The sequence below is a fragment of the Hydra viridissima genome, unplaced genomic scaffold (genome assembly GCF_058129835.1).
Source record: "Hydra viridissima isolate aposymbiotic clone 2 unplaced genomic scaffold, HvirCarnegie_v1 scaffold_5, whole genome shotgun sequence".
Lineage (NCBI taxonomy): Eukaryota > Metazoa > Cnidaria > Hydrozoa > Anthoathecata > Hydridae > Hydra > Hydra viridissima.
In genome coordinates this window covers 3205728-3212881 of record NW_028324304.1, presented here as the reverse complement: position 1 = coordinate 3212881, position 7154 = coordinate 3205728, and the positions used below count along the sequence as shown (strand labels likewise).

The following is a 7154-nucleotide window of genomic DNA, read 5'->3' as shown; positions in this document are numbered from 1 at the left end:
TCATCTGCTTCTGGCAATGCTTCTTTTAGTGCTTTGAACAAGTGATTTACTATCCCAGTAAGCAGATGAAGTTCAATTGGAGGAATTAGTTCAAAAATGAATTTGCTTGGATCAGCTCTTAGAAGTGGTTCAAGGACAACATTGTTGAAAAACCTTGCCCTCCTAATATCACCACCTTTTGAAAGAATGCCTGTGTAACAATTTTGAAGATCAGACAGCGTCCTGAGCACACCTTTTTCAGCTATGTTCTTTGCTTCACTATCACAGTATAAGCTGGATGTGAACTAGAGTGACATTGCAAACCACATAAAATGTTAGCAACTTTTAAGTCGCAAGAGACCACCAAGTCTACATTTCCAGGTTAAACAAGCTCAATAAAGTTTTTGATGTTGCTGTAATTCTCATGTAGATCCTCTGCAACTGCAATTAGAAATTGCTTTTTAGCTTCACTGTCTTTTAGAGCTCGAGAGGTGATTATTTTTTTTTAAGGTGGGCTGTTTGAATCATCTTCAGCATTCATTCTTTGAAGACTTACTGTAGGTTTTAGGAAGCCATGACCTCCATCAATTCCAACCTTTATGAGATGACCTGCTTGAAGTTGTCTCTTAAGTGAAATTTCTGCTTGAAAGTCAGAGAGATTTTTGGAGTCAACAACTGTGTACTCTTTGTGTGACATTTTTTCGCCTGATGATGCAATTGTAGTTTTTGTAAAAAATTTGCAAGTTGCAACCCTGCTTCATGAAAATTTGCTCGATAGTTTGGCTCAAAAAGAGGCTAGTTGAAAACCAAATTTAGTGTTGTTGCAAGTTTTTTGACTCAATATTAGACATGCCTGTACCTTGCTGAATTTGCACCAGGTCTTGGGCACTTAACTTATACCTTTCTGCAATTGTTGTTTTTGAACATGATGCTACTAAACACAAACTTTAAAAAACCTTGTGTTGAAATGTAATCTTAGAACAGACAAAATGAGACCATTAAAAACAGGAAAGATACAAAAATTAATTTACCGAGGGTAACAGGTAATGGACGACCTCCCTCAGTCACTGACAACCTGATTGTCCCACCTGGTGATGATTCTTGACCTTTGATAGTTGCAGAGGCTATCTGTTCAAAAACTTTTTTGTTTTCTGTTGAAATTTCTCTAAGGTTTAAATTCAAAGAAGAAGAGTTGCATTTATGAGTTAAGCCTTTCCTTAGTGGTTACAAACAATCTGAGCATCTTTTCAGGGGACTTGTGCGATTTGAAGTTGTAGAATTATCCAAAGGATGTTTTTCAGTTGGCTTCAGCATATCAATTTGGCAAATCAAAAAAAGTTCGAACCTCTTGTCACAGTCTTGACATTGGTAGTTTGAAAATTGTAAAGAGTAGGCAGCTTGACCGATACTCTTCTTTCAACCCTTCTAAGTTGATTTCTTCACATTCCAGTTGGAACTCTAGAGTCCAAAAAGTCAATGTCTATTGCAAAAAGTTTTTGAATCTCTCAAAGGCTACACCAGAAAGTGGTGAATTGCACTTTTTCATACATACAACACACACTGCTTTTCTACACTCTTTACGAGATTTGGCACTATTGGGCATTTTGAAAGAGCCCAAGTAAAGCTAAAATTGCAAAAAGTACTTCTTTGTGTTTTCATTTGATAAAGCACTTATTTTATTGTCAGCAACTAATAAAAAAATTTATGTTTTTACAGCTTCTTTGTTTCACTATTAAATGAAATAAATATGTAACATTGTAACATTAAGTACTAAGCAATAAAATGGACCTAGCTATTCAAAAAATATGGGCTTAAAAAAACGTTTAAAACACTTGACTTTTAAAAGAAAGCGAATTAGTATTATTAAGATACCCCAAGGTTTATGCAATTTAAAATGGATTAACAATAAAAGCAATCTTGTTTCATTTTGTTTATTTTATATGGTTATTTTATATCAAATTTTATTTTTTCTAGTGATTATCTATCAAGTTTTATAGTTATTCATAAATAAGTATCATCTTTTCTTCCTTATGCCTTTAGGTAAAGAGCCAATAACATGAGAAAATTCAAAGTCATTTTTTCCCCTTGGACATAGACAGATGTTTTCAATTTTTTTATTTTATGAAACATAGATGTATGGGCTACCTAACCTAATTGGTTTTATTTTTTGAGCATGACTTTTATGTTTTTAGGCTCTCCGGGCAGGTGTGTGCCAGTTGTTTTTTATAAAGTTAAAGTTATTTTAATGATGGCTAGAAAATGTTCTAGTGATGTAAATTTTCTCCTTTAACTCTTTCCACTTTAAAAATAAAATGATGAGAAATGTCTTCACATTCATAATAATTTACTAGCAAAAAGCAACCCGTAATACGGGTTATCGTCGGTCTGTTACTTAATTTATAGTGGCTGTTTTCTACAATTTAAAGTTGCAAAACCTTAGCTAATACCCAATTAGAAAAACGCCTTCAAATTGAAAAAGTTAAACCATCTGTAAAATTTAAAAAAAAAGTATGCGGAGGTAAAATAATTTAGCAATTACTTAACATTGAGTATTTACAACTGACGTAGGGCATATCAGTGTAAGGCAGAACCATTTTCCTCGACATTGCTAAGTTCAAAACAATACGTTTTTAGTTACTGACACAAAATAATAACACTGCGTCATGCTTTAAATTGACGAAAAAGTAAAGCTAAATTCTTGTAATATTTTTTATAACGTGAACTTTAATTAATAAGATTAATATAAAGCGAACGTAAATTATACATGAGTTATTAATTTTTTGGTATCTTCTTGATATGTTTCTTTAAAAAAAGGAAATTGACTTTAAAACGTTAAATACACACAACTAAATAAATTTATTAAAAGTAACTGATCTTTTGACCATAACTATATATAGCACTAATCTGACCATTTTTATATAAGCCCTCTTTGTTTCAAAAGTTTTTAGTAAAGGACCTCTCTTCCCCGTTTTTGCCTTAATGGTGGTCAGGAGAATAGAGCTTTTTTTATTAAGAGTAATCAAGTTTTTGATGGAGACCTCTTACCAGAATAATAAAATGTAAAACAATGATTTAAATGTATAAGAATTCTATTTAATATATATAAGAATTTAACATATATAAGAATTTTTTCTTTTCTTAAAAGTGTTGTAAATGCAAACTAAGCTAATTAATAAGTTAAACACCTAACAAAATTTAAGTAACTCGATATTTGACAAATGCGCAAAACTACAATATTCACTCCCCGTTTAAAAAGATCCCCTAAGTTACGTACAACAAATTATTAGGCATAAAACAGAGAAAATTTAAAAAAAGTTGAACTAATTGCATATATCTATATCATTTTAATTGACAGAAATTTACAATAAAAGGTAATTAGGTTTTTTTATAAATCGCATAAATGCGTCAATCGTAAATCTTTAAAGAAAAAAAAAACAGCACATAAAAAGTGAAAATCGGTTTACCTATTTATAGTAACCTATATTGACATGGCAGTTAATATAAACATTTATCGAAAATGTATCTATAAAATCTGTTTCGAAGTGCAAAAGGATTAACTATACTAACATTAAAAAAAAAAAAAAATCAAATTAAGATATAAACTGCATTTTTAGCATAATGTTGTATTGGCTTTTAGTTAACAAATAAAAGCAGTAAGTTCCAATAATGAAACTACCTATTATTTATTTTTAACAATCGACACCAACGTGAAGGTAAGCCAAGCAGTCTATCAACACAAAACATCATAACAATAACACATAACAATAGAATATTTACACTTGATCCTAAAATCCATTGAAAATAACAAACCAAATTAAAATATGAAAGGCAAAATTAGAAAACCAATATAAAGTTAACTTAATATTTATCTTTTTACTAAACATATAACTACATAAAAGTATATTTGTTTTTATGTTCAATATTAGTTATTCAATTACTTCAAATTTAGGATATTAAAACACCTTAGATTTAAAGATCAAGGTTGCATACTCTCCCATACACATTACGCTATACATTGACAGATATTATTGTGTTTCCAGAATAATTAAAAAAGGCTAGACAATGAGAAAGGCTAGAATCAATCTTGCTCAACTTAATGCCAAGTCACACCACTTTGAAAACATGGAAACAACATAATTTAAACATATATACAGCCAGGGCCGCCGAGAGCCTTCAAGCCGCCCGGGGCAAAACCTTTTTTGGCGCCCTTATAGATTTCGCTTCATATATATACTTAGCATAGAATCAAAAAAATACATTATGCCTTTATAACTACTTTATTTCGTTTTTTGCTAACTAACTTTTTTTCATTTTTTGCTAACTAACCACAGCATAAATAATTCCTAATTTATAAAATTTTCGAGCTTTTTTCGAGGCAAAATTATATAATAACTTCATCATATGACAATCATTTCGCGAGATCATTTTCAATAGACAACATCATAATATTTAAAAGTCGCTCTTGTCCCAAGGTAGCTCTGAAGTGGTTTTTTATAATCTTAAGTTTACTAAAAGATCTTTCACCCTCTGCAACGGATATTGCGATTGTGTGAAAGATGCGCAAAAGTATGCATATCGACAGGAAAATTGGTTGTAAGCCTTTGGAATATATTTGATTTAAAAGATTGAGAGAGTTGCCTCTATTGAACAAGAATGATGATTTCAACCAATCAAAGTGACAAATTTCCTCAACAGGATCATCTTCTTTAACGTCATTTGAATAGAATTTCGCAACTTGACGAGCTTTGTTATCTTGTGAAGAAGGGTCTTCAGACTGAAGCCAGATAAAGGAAAACTGAGAAGAAACCTTTTTCACTACATTAAACCTTGATTGAATTTGTAGAATTATGTGGTCCAATGCCACTTTGAAAATAATTATTTCAAAATTTTTTTCTGTATCGTCGAGGTAGTGGGCTGTATTTGATAGTTCCTCGTGGAATTTTTTCACTCTTCTTGTCGTTTCACTTTAAATTCTGTATCAACGCCTAGGTTTCCAGCCAATAGCTTTGCTTCAGTCAAAATACAATTCCAAGACGAACGAATGCGACCAAGGTCATCTAGAAGTTGTTAAATGAGGATGACTTCTTCTTCAATGGTGATTGACTCCGACTGGAGACATCGACTAAAACCATCAATATTTTGCAGTGTCTTATACCAAATGGTCAGTAGAACTACTAATTCAAATGATTTAAAATATTTTCCCAATGATTTCGCTTGATTTAGCATGTCCGCAGTTAGGTCAAGTTGATTAACGGTTCTATCCAAAGCAGCAATCATTTCTCGTGGTTTTTTCACTAAAGGTTTTACAGCTGCAATGTGAGCTGACCATCTAGTATCTGAGAGCTTGTGAAGTGATAAAGCAGTTTCTTCAAGAATAATTTTCCATATGCTGGGCTGCAACTAAAGAACACGTAAAGGGCTTGGGTATTGCCAAAAAACGTTTTGATCTCAGCACAAGACACAGCAGCATGAACTCCAGCTAAATTTAAACTATGCGTACCGCAAGGAATGTATAAAGCGAAAGGATTTTTTCCAGTATATGAGCTTGGGCTCCATTATAGATTCCAGCCATATTAGAACAATTGTCGTATCCTTGGCCTCTCAATTTTTGTAAATCGAGATTCACATTCGCTAAAACATTGCAAATCAAATAAGCAATATCTGCACCTTTCTTTTTCTCCATATCTTCAACGCAGAGAAATCGTTCTTTAACTTTCCAAATCATCTTACCCAATTTGAATTGCACAAATCGAAGAATAAACGTGATTTGTTCGGTGTGAGATACATCTGGGGTCCCATCGTTAATTATCGTAAAATATACGGCATCTTTTACTTCTTTCACAACTGCTTCTTGAACTAATGTAGCGTATTCACTGATGAATTTGTTTTGTGATTGCCAGGAGAGATAGTGAGCTTGCATTCTGGTTCCCTTATTTTGATGACGAGCAGATGTTTCAAGACTATTCTTTAATGTTTCGTTGTGACGAGATATAAGTTCAAGGCAACTTAAAAAGTTCCCTTTCTCGTTCTTCTCCATCGACGAATATTGCCCTAAAACAATAATTTCTACGTTAGTTAAATGTATATCAGAAGTTCTTTAATAATAAAGAACTTATTCTTAATTATTTAGAGTTCTGGCCTAGAATATTTACCTCTAAATGATATGTTTTGAGATGCTAAAAATAAAGTTGCATCTAAAATACAACGAAGTATTTCACGCCATCTGGCTACTTCCTTTCCTAGTGCCTTTTGGAACTCTGAGTCAATTCCGTGCTGATTGACAAGAGCTGAGTGCAAAATCTTCCAAATGAGATTATGATTTTGATGAACTGGGTTGCTATGATGACTTTTGATACGATCACTCAATTTTCTCCAGTCGTTTCTTATTCCTCCATTCCAGCGAAGATGAAGAGATCGATCCACATTGGAACCGGAATTTTCCCATCCAAATAAAGAACATGGGCTCCATATCAAATAATCTCTTTGAACTTTTTCTCCATTAGGCAATCCAATGAAAAGAACTTCTTTTGGGAAGGCCCTGTTATTAGAAGCATCTCGTGGGAAATCATCAGGTAAAGTTGACGGACCATTTTTGATTATTTCTTCTTTTTTTTTTTGCTCAAGAATCGCTGGCCAGAGTGCTGGGTCATTTTCAACTCCTGAATTAAAGAAAAAATGAATTAAAACTTAATATCTAATTAATTATTTAACTATTTTGAATTATTGTTTGTTTAAAAACCTTTATTTTCTTCGGGTTTCAATGCACTATTAAAACTGTCGTCTGTTTCATTTTCCGCTGAACCAAGAGAATGTAGATCAACGATATCCTCAACGCAATTATCATTATCATAAAACGGTAATTCTATTGTTTGTTCTGATTTATTTAATTCGATCGACTTGAAAAATGATTAATTATTATTCGTAAATTACTTCGAAAATAATATATATATATATATATATATATATATATATATATATATATATATATATATATATATATATTATATAGACCTACATATTTCTACTAACTCACCTTCAAATCAGTATTTTTATTAGTAGCTTTGTAAAACCAACGTAATTCTTGAAGCGTTTGTTTATTTTTTTCACATTCTTTTGTCCTTTTGGAAGCCAATACCCTATTTTGGGCACCAGAATGTTTTTTACGAATCATTATT

General features: G+C 31.9%; 1 pseudogene; it reads right to left on the bottom strand.

The window, feature by feature from the left end:
* Window positions 1-791: 791 nt before the first annotated feature.
* On the bottom strand, window positions 792-6829 carry LOC149887999 (uncharacterized; annotated as a pseudogene).
* Between the last annotated feature and the right edge of the window lie 325 nt (window positions 6830-7154).